A 16,298-nucleotide genomic window follows, 5' to 3' on the forward strand; every position below is an offset into this window, starting at 1 on the left:
TTTTTAGGGGGGGGAGATGTGACTTTTTTTTCTACCTGCTATGGACATCCAATCACTTATTGTAGGCTACATCCGTCTACCAAACAGGTATGGATATCACACCAGGAAAGAGGTCTGGCGACGTCTAACTGCTTACACATGAACTGGTGTCATAATGAAGACATATCAAATTATTATTTTTATCTTATTCTATTGGAAGACCAGAAAACGGAGGAAGGTGCCTTTCTGGGGTGTCAAACTCCATGACCATGGGCTTTGCCAAGGAAAGTCGTTACTACAGATGCTTCCATGTCCGGCTGGGGTGCCACACACGAAGGCAGAACACATTGAGTCCACCGATGCAGTCAATTCACATGAACTTTCTGGAGCTCATGGCAGTCTGGTTGGCGCTGAGACATTTTATGCCTCTTCTGAGAGGGCACAATGTTTTGGTCACAACACCACAGTTGTGGCATTTATCAACAGACAAGACGGCTTACCCTCACGTCATCTGCACACGTTGGGGCACAGGCTGATCATGTGGAGCACCTCTCGCCTGTTGCATACAGAGAGCATACATACGGCAATTCTGTTTTTACACACTTACTGCTCACGTTCATTACCCACTCGACCCATCAGGAAGCATTTTGGTATTTAGTATGTTCAGTGCCACCTGGAGTCGATCAAGCGGCTTTCCATTTGGCTCTGCTGACACTCTTGATTGCTTTCAGCAGCCGCTGTAAAGAACTGCTTCGCTCAGAGATATGATTGGACTTCTGTGCAGAACTTATTTTGATGTAGATGTTGATTGTTAGTGTGTCAAAGCTAAACTAAGTTATGAACAAACTCCATGTAAATTTGAATGGTAATAATACATTTTATTTGTGGGTGCCTTTCTGGACACTCAATGTCACCTTACAAGAGTAGATCAATCAAAACAATCAAAACAAAAATAAAAGATACACAGTACAATGATAATCAGAGACAGTGGGAAATGTTATTAATGGGAGGTGGAGGATCTGAGAGAATGGACTGGTATGTTGAGGTGAAGGAGGTGAGAAAGGTAGGGGGGCGAGGTTATGGATGGCCTTGTCGGTGAACAGCAGGATTTTGTAGTGAATGTGGTAGGTGGCGGGGAGCCAGTGGAGCTGCTGCAGGACAGGGGTGATGTGATCGGTGGATGGGGTTGTTGTAATGACCCGGCTGCAGCATTCTGAACCAGTTGAAGTTTATGGAGGGTTTTTTGGGGAAGACCAAACAGAAGGGAATTGCAGTAGTCGATACTGGGAGTAACAAGACTGTGGACAAGTATAGGGATGGGGTGCTCATTCATTCATTCATTTTCTGAACCACTTAATCCAATTCTGGGTTGCGGGGAAGCTGGAGCCTATCCCAGCTGGCTTTGGGCGACAGGCAGGGTACACCCTGGACAGCTCACCAGTCCATCGCAGGGCCACACAGAGACGAACAACCATTCACGCTCACACTCACTCCTATGGGCAATTTAGAGTGACCAATTAACCTATCATGCATGTCTTTGGACGGTGGGAGGAAGCCGGAGAACCCGGAGAGAACCCACGCATACACGGGGAGAACATGCAAACTCCACACAGAAAGGCCACTGACCAAACCCCTCCCCAGCCAAGTGTCCTTCTTGCTGTGAGGCCACAGTGCTAACCACTGTGCAGCCGCCGTTGATGCTGTGGAGGTGAAAGTATTCTGACCGGGTTATGTTGTTGATATGTGAGGTAAAAGACAGGATGCTGTTGAGGATGACACCCAGATATTGTGTGGTTGGACAGGACTTTGTCCAACTTTTTTTTACATTTACTGTTTGGAGGGACAGGGCTTTGGCACCTCTGTATCTAGAAACTTCTGTGTAAGCTGTTTTGTAAGAGTTTTCTTACTCGTGTTTTTGCTTTTCTTTAGGGATTTGTTTTAGTTGGCATGGACTGTCTGCCTGGTGTTATTAATTTCAATGTTATTAATTCCAATAGTAAACCATCCAATTGGTTTACTATTGGATGTATTGTACTGGAAGTCGCTGGTGCAATGACAACAATTGAATCTGATTCAGATCATCATCATATGGATTACAAGGTTTAAATCTAAGTCAGGCTGAAGGTAAGTTTGGACGACGATAATACATAACCGAGCTGTTTCTCTTGTCCTTGCCAATTTTTGGTAGGACCGTATTTTGCTTCGGTGGTGTGATGGTTGGCGACGTCCTGGCATTCACATTGTTTCCACAGTTTGTGTTCGCATTTGGGAAACTGGTGCCTTGTTTCATTGAAGTGACAGTCACTGGGAAGGTTGTTCTGTCAGCAAAACCGTTTCTCTTCCTTGCAGGGATATTTGGGAGGGAATTGTAGGGATTTGGGTGATTTCCGATTGATGGAATGGGACTCACGGTGTTTGTCTTTTTGGTAGGAATACTTGGGGCGGGGTCACGAGGATTCAGAGCTGTGACATTTGCTGGGACTGGGGTCATCCTGTCATCCTCACTTGCAACTATATCCTGTACTCGTTTCATGTTTCTGGTTGGTATTTCAATCGGTGGCAGACAGTTCCTGATTTTGCCTGGCAATGGGATATCCGTGGTTTTGATTGCCTGAAGGTATTTAATAAATTGCGTCGCCTCGGTACCTTTGCTGGGCAACGACTTTCCTTGTGGACGTGAACTAAAGTAGGGATTTGAGCTGATATCTGTGTTAAGAAGAGGTTTAACATCCAGGCCTCTCTCTGCAGCCTTGGCAAGCTGAGCCTTGAGATATTCCTTCCGCACTCTGTCATTTTCTGCACGCTGCTGTTCAAGCATCCGCTCCTGTTTTTCTTTTTCAGCTCTTTCCGTCTTCAGTTTAGTTGCACGTCTTTCTTTTGCAAGTGCTATATTTTCCATGCCAATCAATTGAATTTCTTCTTTTTTAATTCGACGCTTCTTCTCTTTTTCAATTTGATATAGTCGGTCAGACTCAAATATGGCTTTCCTTTCTTGGTGTCTCTTCTCATGCTCTGTGTTCCTTATAATCTCCCGTTCTTTCATCTGCTTCACAATGTCTTGTGAGCTTGCCATTGCAACTTTCCTCTCCTTTTCCTGCTCCAGTTGCTTTGCTTCTTTGCTTCTTTCGCTCTCTTCAAACTCTTTTAACCTCTTCTCCTCTTTCAGAGCCGCCTTGGCAGCCTGTTCTTTCTTTGTTGCAGCCAGTTTTTCAGCCACATTTTGTCTTCGTGTCTCACGTTGTTTAACCTTCAAAGCGCGGGCTTCAGCGGTTTTCTTCTCTTTGGCCATCTGTTCATGATGAAATCGGTTGACTTGCTCCTCTTCCTCACGCAGGACTTCAAGCTGCATTTGTTTGGAGATTTTCACTCGAGGTATATTTTGCCGGATAAATTCCCTAGTTGTTCTCCGTTCTTCTGCCTCTTGTTTCTGGCAACTGGCATTATACTTGAAATCTTCATGCATGACCCGTTTTTGTTCCTCCTTTGCTAGCTGTTTCTCCCTCTCAGCCAGCCTCATCTTTTCCTTAGTTACTTCTCTGTTGTATTCATGAACAGCCCTTTCTTTCTCAGTCCTCTCCTGACGTAAATCCTCCTCACGTTTCAAGGCCTCAGAAGCTTGTCTTTTTAGGATTTCCTCATGTTGTCTGTCACGCTCTCTTTTCTGTTGCTTTTGGACCTCCCTTATTGCTGCCATGTCTGCATTTTCTTTGATCATCTGTTGTGTGCCATACGCTCTGTTGAATCTTTGAATACACGGATCTTGACGAAGATGCACACGTTGGACAAGTTCAATCTGGGCTTGTTTCTCCTGGTTCATCAACTCTCGTCCTTCAGCTGCAAGCTTGTTCAGATGTTCTTCCTTTTGGCTTTTTCTTGAGTATTTCCGTAAACGAAAATTTTTCAGTTTTTGTCCCATGGCTTCATACTCTGCCCGATGCTTCCTGCTTTGGATTTCATGATTTCTTTCCACAACCTCCTTCCTTGTTATTGTAGGCAGGGGTTCCAGTGAAAGTAGCTGGGTTCTTTCAAGCTCGATCATTTGTGAAGACATCTTGACTAATTCAGTTGTAATGTTGGGGTGATATAAAATATCAGATTTATAAAAAACAGTACCGTAATCACTAAGTCACGACTAACTGACAGAATGATTCGCTTCCTGGAGTAAAGCAAGTTATAGCCAACCTTCTGCTAACATCATAAAGACTTCCAAGGACATGGAAGAGGCATCGCCATGGCAACACACAAGAATTCAATGTAATATTGACTTGGCCACGCCCACATGGAATTTTTGTGTGTTGCTATGGCATTGAGCAGGCCACGCCCACATGGAATTCTTGTTTGTTGCCATGGCATAGACTGGGCCACACCCACACTGAATTCTTGTTTGTTGCCAATCAGTTTCACTCTTTGCAATTAATTGCTGACATTCATAATTTTTTTTCTCTAAATATTCTTATTATATGTAAATATTCTGGTATGAGCTCAAAGTTATTGGTTTTGATGTCAACCAAACCTGGTGAGCCTTCAATTGCATTAAGGGCCCTGCACAATCCCCTGTGAGCCTATATGTCCACATTTGAGACCACAAGACATGTCATGTGATTTGGGCTCTGGAGATAGATGACCCCATGCTTGAACTTTTACAAAACTTAGTTTCTTTTTCGTTTGGTCTGAAGGGTGTTTGACTGAAATACTGGCACAAACACATTCCTTTATGCCCCTGGTGGGGTCACCCATGGCAAACAGGTGTCTAGGGGAGGGACCAGACTAAGTACGGCTCAAAGACCCCTATGATGAATACAACCATGGGCATAGATGTTCCTTGCCGGGTCCTGACTGTTGTCTGTGCCTCTGGAGGCAGCTCAGAGTACCCACCCTTTCTGGAGTCCTTGGAGGGAGTGCTGGAGGGTGCTCCTTCTGGGAACTCAATGCTCAATCTGGGGGACTTCAATGCTCACGTGGGCAATGACAGTGAGACCTGGAGGGGAGTGATTGGGAGGCATGATTCCCCCCCCCTCCCCCTCCCCCTCTGTACCCAAATGGTGTTTTGTTATTGGACCTCTGTGCTCATCATGGATCATCCATAACCAGAGAATCGCATGGACATCGTGGACAGTCCCACTGGACTGGCAGACTAGAGTGGTGGTCCCCCTTTTTAAGAAGGGGGACCGAGGGTGTGTTCCAATTACAGGGGAATCACACTCCTCAGCCTCCCTGGTAAGGTACATTCAGGGGTCCGGGAGAGGAGGGTCCACCGGATAGTTGAATCTCGGATTGATGAGGAGCAGTGTGGTTTTCGTCCTGGTTGCATAACAGTGGACCAGCTCTATACCCTCTTTGGGGTCCTGGAGGGGACATGGGAGTTCGCCCAACCAGTCTACATGTGCTTTATGGGCCTGGAGAAGGCATCCTGTGGGGGGTACTCTGGGAGTATGGGGTACCGGACCCCCTTGTACAAGCTGTCCGGTCCCTGTATGACAGGTGTCAAAGCTTGGTTCGCATTGCCGGAAGTAAGTCTATGAGTTTCCAAGGCCAAGGCCTGCCAAGGCTGCCCTTTATCACCAATTCTGTTCATAACTTATATGGACAGAATTTGTGATAAAGGGCAGCCTTGGCAGGCCTTGGCCTTGGAAACTCATAGACTTACTTCCTCAACAACAGGTGTTGAGGGGATCCGGCTGGGTGGCCTCAGGATTGAGTCTCTGCTTTTTGCTGATCACGTGGTCCTGTTGGCTTCATCTGGTTGTGATCTTCAGCTCTCACTTAAGCTATTCGTGGCCAAGTGTGAAACGGCTGGGATGAGAATCAGCACTTCCAAATCTGAGACCATGGTAATAAAGAAGGGGACCACCTTATGTCAAATTATACAGAAAGAAAGATTTATGACCCCTGTCATCCAGTCAGAAGCTGCCACATCACAAGTAGGCGTGGCTTAATTACCAGAAGTTCCTCCCCCTTCAGTGAGCCAATCAGAAGCTGCCACATCAGTGTGGGCGTATCTAGGGTGTCCGGAAGTCCCTCCCCCTCCTGTGACATGTGTTCTGTTGTTGGACTGAAAGACGAGCATAAAAGCCAACTTATTACAACTTATTTCAGTAGTACTGAAGGAAGAAAAAAAAAGTTCCTTTAACCTTTGTCCACCTCTGTTCCAAATACTCTAACAATATCTTACAGAGAAGTGTCAGCAAGCTGTTAGCTGAGATAATACAAACAAAACATTCTCTCTGTCAAAGTAAGTAAGTTAATTACCCCTCTAGCCAGGAAAGAAAGTTTTAAAATCAGACACCTGGTCCATGTTTAAGAGAATAGAGTTTCTTTAACCTATGGATGCTCATATATTTAACAGAAACGTCTTTTAAACATACAATAACTTACAGAGAAGTGTCAGCAAGCTGTTAGCTGAGATAATACAAACAAAACATTCTCCTTCTCAAAGTAAGCTTTTATTACTTAATGACCCTCTAACGGTCAAGAAACCTGTCAACAACAGTTGCTTCTTATCTGAAAAAACAGAGAAATAAATCACGATGTACGTTTCTAAAAATTAAAAAAAAAACAAAAAAAAAAACAATCCTTCAGTCACTTCTATAATCACCTCACTCCGAGAGAAAACCTCACAACGCAGCGATGTCACGAGGTAGGGATAAAAAAACTTCTTCTTGTGTAGGCTTTTCATTTATCAGACTTACTGAATAACTTTATCTGATATTTAGAAATTATAACGACCGCACAGATCCATTCGCTTCCTTCAAGATGCGGTCTTGGGTCAGGTGAGTTTTAAAATCAACGATCCATCTTTTCTCTAAAGTTATTTTTGAACTAAAACTGCCCGATTTTTCCTTTTTTTTTATCAGTATCGTTCGATGAATGGGAAGGGATCGGACTTACGCAAACAGATTTTGGTACGTCTTTCTTTTTTTATTTAAAATGTAGCGTCTGTCATTAATATCATTCTTTAAAAGATTTGTTTTGTTTTTCAAATGCTTTACTCACCTGATTTATTGAAAGCAGCGGCACAATTGCCCGAACCAGAGGACATTAGCCGCCCAGGCATGATCCGCTCCATTCCTCAGCTTGAAGATGCTGGATCAGCCCAGAGTCAATCTGACATACAGACTAGCATCACGTCAAGTTGTCAACAGGCTCCGTAGACGTCCGGTCGTCGAGGGTATATATATATACATATATATATATATATATATATATATATATATATATATATATATATATATATATATATATGTATATATATCTTTTCAAAAGTCTATTAACGCCGCAGTAAGCTTCCGCAAACAACCTCGCGTGTGTACGTCACTTCTTAGTGACGCATCGTACACATCCTGTCTTTACTTCACCTTTGGCAGTAAAGTAGATAATGTTAAACCGTCTTTTTCCTCTCTTTTTCTTCAGACGCAAACCAACGCTTCTTGCGATGCGTCCCATGTAAAACAAGGTTAGTTTTATGGACTCTAAAACACTTTTTTTTTATTTTTATTTTTTTTAAGAAATATATACATATACAAATAATTTTCTTGATAAAATCCATTTCTGATATTTTCAGAAACACCCGACGCCGCTTCACACTACGCTGGCAGTGTTGATCAAGGTAAGTCTTTGAATCAAAACGGAAATTAAAATATTAATAATAATTCATTTTAATGTTTTTTATGATTATTATTTTTGTTTTTAGCAGTTCAAATGGAGGAGATCTGGACTTCTGCACTGGCAGGCATCATCGGCACGAATCGAAGTAAGCCCAAAAAAAAAGAAAAGAAAAAGAAAATTATAATTTCTCATTAGACAAAAAAAAAAAGTTTATCCAAACTTTTATTTCTGGAGGTCTCTCCACAGGAACTTGGTGCGCTCTTCCTGCCGGAAGGAGAAGACTCGGCTTTAGGCCTCTACGTGGTAACAGCATTGATAACGTAGCATTTTATTTTATTAACATAACATTGTTTTATTTACAGAAGTTTTATATATGACCTATCTTTCGTTTTGTCTTGAAATGTATTGCGCCAGAAAGACAGCGTAACCGCGGACATCCACGTTTGAGGGCTACGTCTCTGAATCCGGACCCGCTCAGCAGAAGGGAAAATTACAGACGTCGAGGACACACGTTGGAGACATTCCTGCATCTGAGCCGTACACTGTCTAAAGTTTTAACAACGCTGGACAACATGCTTCAATGGTAAGCTGTAAAGGTGTGACATTTCTAGTCCTGTACGGTCATGGAAGAGATAAATAGACTGTTAGAATCACTAAATCAGATTCCACCCATCGATTCCGTTTCAAGCCGATCAACCCGTTCAAAATAATGTGGATCCTGTACCGACGGATCTTAACATCTTTGATTTAATAGATCAAGCTCTTAGTAACTTACATCTGCCTTTGCATGCTGATTTTAACACACAACCCGTAAGTCTTCGTGGGACTGAGGCTGAACAGATTTCACTCCCTGGAGAAAATCACTCTTCAGCACCATCTAGAGGTCAGACCCCTCTCATCGCAGAAGAGGAGCTGAGCAGGTGCCGTTCCCCTGACATTCTTCAGTTGAACAAACCTGTACAGTCTGGAGAAGGTATTCGTGGGTCCGGAGAAGCTGCTTCACTCAAAGCATACGGTGGCCCTGAAGTGTCATAGCAAAAAAAAAAGCCACAACACAACAAAATTAGCCACAACACAACATCCAGTTCAGCTATTGAATTTCTCCGGCCACTTTTTCCATCGTACTAAAATTTGTTTTTCTCCCCGGATCATTCGCCGTTTTAAAACCTCTTCTACCTGATACGTTCTGTCGTTGCCCATCTTTACTTTCTGCAGCTCGGCTTCATAAAAGGACCCAACGATGGACTCTCCGTCGTAATCTTGGAGTTTGTACACCGACGAGGTGCGTGGAATGCACTCTACTACTGAAAAAACCTCATCTGTAAAACTCTGCTCATATTTTTTTAATCAAACACCCATCTCAGCTTTGATATCCTAACCAGATCTCCCTTCTTGAATTTCATCTTGCAGGCCTTTTTAGCATAGCTCGCTCCTTACAGGTTTCGAAAGACTTGAGAGGCGGTCTCATCAGTCACCTGCATGGGGGTCATCTTTATACTTTGATGATAGCTGTGGTTATAACTTTTCACCAAATCTTGTAGGATGTCTATGTAATGTTTGGTGTTGTTGGTGGTAAAATATTTCCACATTCTTCCTTTCAAAGTGCGATTGAATCGTTCAACCACCGATGCCTTGAGATCGCTAGCTGTGGCAAAATGTGTTATTCTGTTTCTTTAACAAAACTTGGAAACTTTTTTTGAAAAATTCTTTACCAGAATCCGTCTGTAACTTTTTAGGTACGCGGCTTTCACACATATCGCAAAGATCTGCTTGAAATTGGTTTAAAGCCCGTGGGACAAAGACAATATTTCTGGTAAAATGGATTCTAGCGGGTTTATGTAGAGTGTAAAAAATCTCTGACATTATCAATTCCAACTTTTTTTCCCGTTTCCTCTTGCACACCCCGTCTAAGTCGTTCTATTCCTCCGAAGCTGCCTGGATGCGCATGGTTGTAATACACTTTTTTCATGATCCTTTTCTCCTTAACCATCCTGTCCTCTAAGTTTTTACTAAATAAAAGAAAAAAGTCAGGAGAGCTCTTCTTTATGCAATTTCTTTATTTGTGTTTTTTCCCCATTCAACATCATAATAAAAGACATACAAAAAAACCTACAACGTGATATTTACAGTCACGTTGTTTTTCAGACAGTAACACATCACATCGACAAACAATGCATAAAGGGTAAATAAATGAATGGGTCATACAACAAAACAAACTCTTGTCCATTCCTTGACAATGTTTTCAAAAGTCTCTGACACACCAGACGCCTCGATACACCCGGTACATTGTAAAATCGTCTCCCACGGTGTCAGGATAGAGTGAGAACGGACTTGGTGTAAAATGTTTTCCAGTCTTTGAGTTTCTAACTTTATGGTAAACTTTATGGCTGATGTGCCGGTGGAGAACAAGCCGTAAGATGTCCCCAACCAAAGAACAAACAAAAATGACGTAAGTTTGATCTCGCGGTTTCGAGAACAAGAAACTGAGTTCTCGCTTCTCATGCAGTACGTAACGGAAGATGAAGCAAGCAGTAGAAGTGTTGAAGTCTGAAATGGTGTTTAAAAGGAGTAAAAAGGGGTTGAAAGTTGAACTGAAAACAGTGGAAGACAGTTGAACATGGCTGAAATGTCCTGGTTGAAGCCTTTAGCTGAAGTATATATAAAGCTGAAACCATTAGTACAAGTGTTGTAGCCTGAAATGGTGTTTAAAAGGAGTAAAGAGAGTGGAATGTTGAACTGAAAACAGTGGAAGACAGTTCAACATGGCTGAAATGTCCTTGTTGAAGCCTTTAGCTGAAGTTACTCTCAAGTGGAAGCCATTAGTACAAGTGTTGAAGCCTGAAATGGTGTTTAAAAGGAGTAAAAAGGGGTTGAAAGTTGAACTGAAAACAGTGGAAGACAGTTGAACATGGCTGAAATGTCTTGGTTGAAGCCTTTAGCTGAAGTATATATAAAGCTGAAACCATTAGTACAAGTGTTGTAGCCTGAAATGGTGTTTAAAAGGAGTAAAGAGAGTGGAAAGTTGAACTGAAAACAGTGGAAGACAGTTGAACATAGCTGAAATGTCCTTGTTGAAGCCTTTAGCTGAAGTATATATAAAGTTGAATCCATTTGTACAAGTGATGAAGCCTGAAATGGTGTTTAAAAGGGGTGAAGAGGGTTGAAAGTTGAACTGACAACAGTGGAAGACAGTTGACAACGGTTGAAAAATGAGTAAAAGACAGTTAAACGTGGTTAAAATGTTCTTGTTGAGGCCTAAGCTGGACAGGAGACATAAACAGCTCTGTATTAACAGTGCTGAATCATCTTCACACCTTTGACCAATTAGTTGTCATGACAACGGCCCCTCCCTTCACTCACTGCAGTTCCAAAATGACACGCTGGGGCTGAGAGGGGGAGACTTTTTGCTTCGCAGACCCTCTGTGAGCCTTCCGAACTGCTCGACGTTACACGAAAACCGTAACAGATATCGAAATAATTCTTTCACCGTGAGTAGCATAAGGCTTTGAGGAACACAGGGATGTAATTTGTTTGATCCTAGAGCGAACTGAATTTAAATGACAGCGAGTTTAAAAAAAGTGGAGCTGAGAGGACATTTTTTCTGTTGTCTATGACAGCTTGAATGGGGAAAAAGCAGACTTTAGGTCGCTTGGAGGGCCGTAGTTCAAAATCTGTAGATCCCAGCTCTTTCATTCTTTGACTGAGTTAAAGCCAGGAAGATTTCCAAGGTTTTGATGTATAATATGTGTCTGTAGGGCAAAAACTTCAGGAGTTATGAGAATTTGTTCGAGGAGCGAAAAGTTTTAAAAATTTAGAGTGGAGCTAGAGTGACAGCAAAAATCTGATTTTGAAAAAAGTTGTATGATTTTAAAACTGCGATATTTCAAAAACGGTAGAACATATGGACAAGAAAAGTCATTTTTAAATAGCTGAATTTCTTGTGACTTGTTTAAAGTTTGAATGGTGTTTCTAGGTGAAAATTTGTGGAAGGAGTAGCGTTTTGAAAAGGCGAAAGTTTTTGTGGAATTTTCAGCTGTTTCCATTCATTTCAATGGTAGAAAAAAAAGTAGAAAAAGTAGAATATTTGAAAAAGTAAAACAGTTACAGAGTAGAAACTTCAGAGCACCCTTCTGCTGAACGAGCTGAACGTTTTGATACCAAACTTGTTGAAATTGGTAGAACCTAGCGGAAGCAGTGAACGACCGAAAAACGGCGGAAGAATAATAATAAACGTGAATAAAGAGAAACAGGAAAACTATTGTGTGAATGCTTAAAAGCATTCACACAATGACGTAAGTTTGATCTCGCGGTTTCGAGAACAAGAAACTGAGTTCTCGCTTCTCATGCAGTACGTAACGGACTTTGGTGTTGCGTCACTCGCAGCTGCGAATAACCGCAGTGAAAAATGCTGCTAACTATGAGCTGCACAAGGCATCATCCGCCCACGAACTCTCGTTAAGAGTCGACCAACAGCAGGAAAATAATTTCCCCAGTGGATCCTGCACGATGAGGAAGGATCCTGTTGGAAACGGATCACAGTCACGCTGCGTGTCTCAGCAGGATATGCAGCCATTTTGTATGCAGAAAAGTTATTTTATTTACAAGCTAAAATCGCAAATCAATTCATTTCAGCCCACTTTAAGCCAGACTGCCTTCTGATCCTGCGATGGACTGACGCATGGTGTACCCTGCCTTTTGCCCAAAGACTGCAGGGATAGGCTCCAGCTTCCCCGTGACCCTTCATTGGATTAAGCAGTTAGGATAATAAATGGATGAGTGAATGAAGGAATGTCCTCTGATCTTTAAAAGTGGTCTTCAGCAGTAGTTCTCGAGTCCAGTTCTTATTATTGAACTGTTTTTTCGAGGCACGCCTTTGATTTTCAAGCCATTTAACCCTAACCTAGGTGTCAGGGTTTTGTTTATGGTTTGTGTATTTGCTCCTGAGGTAATTTGTTCCTTTTTTTTCCCCCTCTTTGTTTTAGGCTGTGCAGCAGTCTTGGGCGTGTCAGCACACCTGCATCTCATCATCGCTCCCTCCAGTACTTAAGGAGGGCTGCCTCTCTCAGTCTTTGCCAGATGGTCGTCAGTGGTGCACAGCTCTTGGGTGTGTGTGGCTGCCCAGGACTGCTGCCTGCATTGCTCCTGAGTTAGACTTTATTGTTTTTCCCTAGTGTTTTTGTGAAGTTGCTCATGTTTTTTTATTTTTTGAGCAATTAAAAGAATTATTGCCCCCTGTAAACCTTCTGTGGTTGTGTCTCTGTCTGGCATTTTTGGGTCTGGATCCGGCAAACATGACACTAGGATTGATTAGAGCATAAAAAGGCTCCCCAACTAAATCAATAATTAATTTTTGTCTATAAATAATAAACTTAGCAAAGAACCTGTTTTTAAATCGGATTTATAGGCGTATAATTAGTTACATGGAGTTTTGCTTTTATTTAAAAAAAAATATAAATGAATAAAATAAAAGTTATTTGGCAGCAACCAGATGATTAATAAACTGGACAAGTGAAACACTGAAGTTGACATTTTAGGTCGTAAAAAGCTGTTTACAGTCTAAAGGCCTTTACACACCAACTCCGATTTTTCATATGAATAATTCACACGGCAATAATTTTATTTGAATCGATGTAAAGTCAGAGAGAAGTTCTGTCAGTGATGAAATTCCATCCATCAGCTTCAGCTCCTGAACTAAGCAATGAAACTCCCTGAGTTCTCCTCGCTTTTATAGAACATGATGTACCCAGCATCTCTTTTTCCCTTTTCTGTTAGCAGTTTCAGCTCAATACCGTCATCACTTGATGCAGAATCCATGTTTGTTTTCACCACCTTTTGAGTTTGTTTCAAAACCTTCATAAATTATTCACAACCTCCCATCGCACTTGTTGTGCATCAATAAAACTTGGATTTAACCATATTTGCAATTTTTCTGGTTTGTTGTGGTTTGTAAAGGCTTTCAGACTTTTGCACGTTGGGTCTCAAACTGGTCCTGAAGGGCCACCGTCCTGCAGGCTTTAGATGTTTTCTTGCTCCAACGCCTGATTCCAGTTAAATGGATCCAACAGCTACTTGTCTAGTTCTGCACAATGTCCCGTTAATTCCACACTTGTAGGAAAGTTGACTGAAGTCCAGAGACACCTCCAGGTTTTTGCTTAGAGAGGCTGTGGTCATTTGTTTCAGGTGCAGCCGCCTGTGATGCCATCCTCCCACAACCAATCAGGAGGCAACGCCGCCTTGAGGCGACAGCCCACCTACCCTCCGCCTGTTTCCTCACACTCGTCCTACCGCCTTCATGAGAGCACCCTCTTCAGCTCAACTCCAAACCTGTACGCCTACCCGGCCTCTGCTGCGCTGGCGTCCGTGTCCCAGGCCGTGGACCAGATGCAGGGCAGCGCTTCCCGCCACACCAGGGCGAGTGGGGCTTACTCGTCCCTGACACTGCTGCAGAAGAACAGCGGCTTAGCCCTGGCAGGGTCCGCTCCGGGATCCTACAGCAACCAGCAGCAGCAGCAGCTGGGATCACAGCCTTTTCACCGCTCTAGCGCCACCTACCCGAGAAAACTCAACCAGTATCAGTACATGTGAAGCAGTGGCTCTGCACCGTTACAGAGACGAGCACGAGCTCGTCACAGGCGGACTTGTTTTAAAATGAACTTTTTACTACGAGCAACTGTGCCGTTAATCATCGCCCAGTTTTTATTTAAAATTTCTGTCCGTTTCATCACGGCGACAGCTCCGCCTGTTCAGTGTTGTGCTTCTTGGCGTTTGGTGTGAAATTAAACGTAATTGTCCACCTCATGCGAGCGCTGTAAGCCTTTTTATACGAAGCCCAGGATAATGAAACTAAACATAAACTGTTTTGGGATGTTATTTCTTAGCATTAAAAAAATAAAAAAACTCAAGATTTTTATTTAAAGTGAGATGTGTGTCGTGGAGAAAGTGAACCGTTAAGCTGCTCTTTTATTATTTTTTACATCATCATGGTGGTTTAATTCTTAATATTGCATTAGCAAACATTTTATTTCAATTCACACTGTCTGCATATCGTGATCAGTTGGATGAATAGCTTATATTCATGAATGTACTGCGCGTGTGTTTAAACTGTACTCTTAAAAACAAACAAGCTACGTACTGTACTGTGTAATGATGTCATTGTGTTTTTATGTCCATTTTGTTTGAGTACCGGCCATGAACTTATATTTATATGTCCAGTGTGTTGAAGATTAGGATGCACTTGAGAGGATGTTGTTCTGTTGTGTTTTTGTTTTTACGTTTTTAATCTTACTGTTGAGGTTGCATGTGTCTGACACAGAGAGCTTTGCAATCCGAAAGCCACGCCGAGTCCCTGTGACGCTAGCAGGCTAATTAGTTGCTTTTAATTTGTATGAAAAACGTAATATTTGGAGAAGTTCTTGTCTTGTGAAGTGATGTCTGTGGAGTAAAGCGTACACATCAGATCTGATTGGCTGTCACTCATGTAAAAGTCAAATCCACGTAGAGGAAAAATTCACCAATTAGTGTGCTTTTGAATCGGACGAAGACGACAATTGGTGTTTGGTATGTTACTGCTTCTGTTTTTTTTGGGTGAAATGATGGTTATTCTTACATCCTGCTGTGTTGTGAAGTGCTGCATTACAGAGAACACACAATGAACCTTAATCCGTATATACGCAATAAAGTCTTCTCAGAAGAATATCTGTCCCGGTGATGATTCTCACCAAACGCCTTCAGGTTTAATCAGGTCACTCCGTTAGTGGAGAAAGCTTCATGTGACATTTTATTTTTAATTTTCCAATCTAATGAAACATTTAACATTTCTGGCTAAGCTTAAGTATTTTTTTTAAATAACTACTTAAGAACTTTGGATATTAATGATTGGTGCGTCTTTAAATGAATCCCGACATGCTGTTAATGTGAGCTCAGACTGGGTGTTCGTCCAGGTGTGGTGTTCACCTTTTATCACTTTATTTTTCCTCTTATTTCTTCTATTTTGGTAGCCTGATTTTTTTTTCCCCGTTTTTTTTAGGGGGGGGAGATGTGACTTTTTTTTCTACCTGCTATGGACATCCAATCACTTATTGTAGGCTACATCCGTCTACCAAACAGGTATGGATATCACACCAGGAAAGAGGTCTGGCGACGTCTAACTGCTTACACATGAACTGGTGTCATAATGAAGACATATCAAATTATTATTTTTATCTTATTCTATTGGAAGACCAGAAAACGGAGGAAGGTGCCTTTCTGGGGTGTCAAACTCCATGACCATGGGCTTTGCCAAGGAAAGTCGTTACTACAGATGCTTCCATGTCCGGCTGGGGTGCCACACACGAAGGCAGAACACATTGAGTCCACCGATGCAGTCAATTCACATGAACTTTCTGGAGCTCATGGCAGTCTGGTTGGCGCTGAGACATTTTATGCCTCTTCTGAGAGGGCACAATGTTTTGGTCACAACACCACAGTTGTGGCATTTATCAACAGACAAGACGGCTTACCCTCACGTCATCTGCACACGTTGGGGCACAGGCTGATCATGTGGAGCACCTCTCGCCTGTTGCATACAGAGAGCATACATACGGCAATTCTGTTTTTACACACTTACTGCTCACGTTCATTACCCACTCGACCCATCAGGAAGCATTTTGGTATTTAGTATGTTCAGTGCCACCTGGAGTCGATCAAGCGGCTTTCCATTTGGCTCTGCTGACACT

Source organism: Telmatherina bonti (genome assembly GCF_933228915.1).
Source record: "Telmatherina bonti genome assembly, chromosome: 4".
In the NCBI taxonomy this organism is placed as follows: domain Eukaryota; kingdom Metazoa; phylum Chordata; class Actinopteri; order Atheriniformes; family Telmatherinidae; genus Telmatherina; species Telmatherina bonti.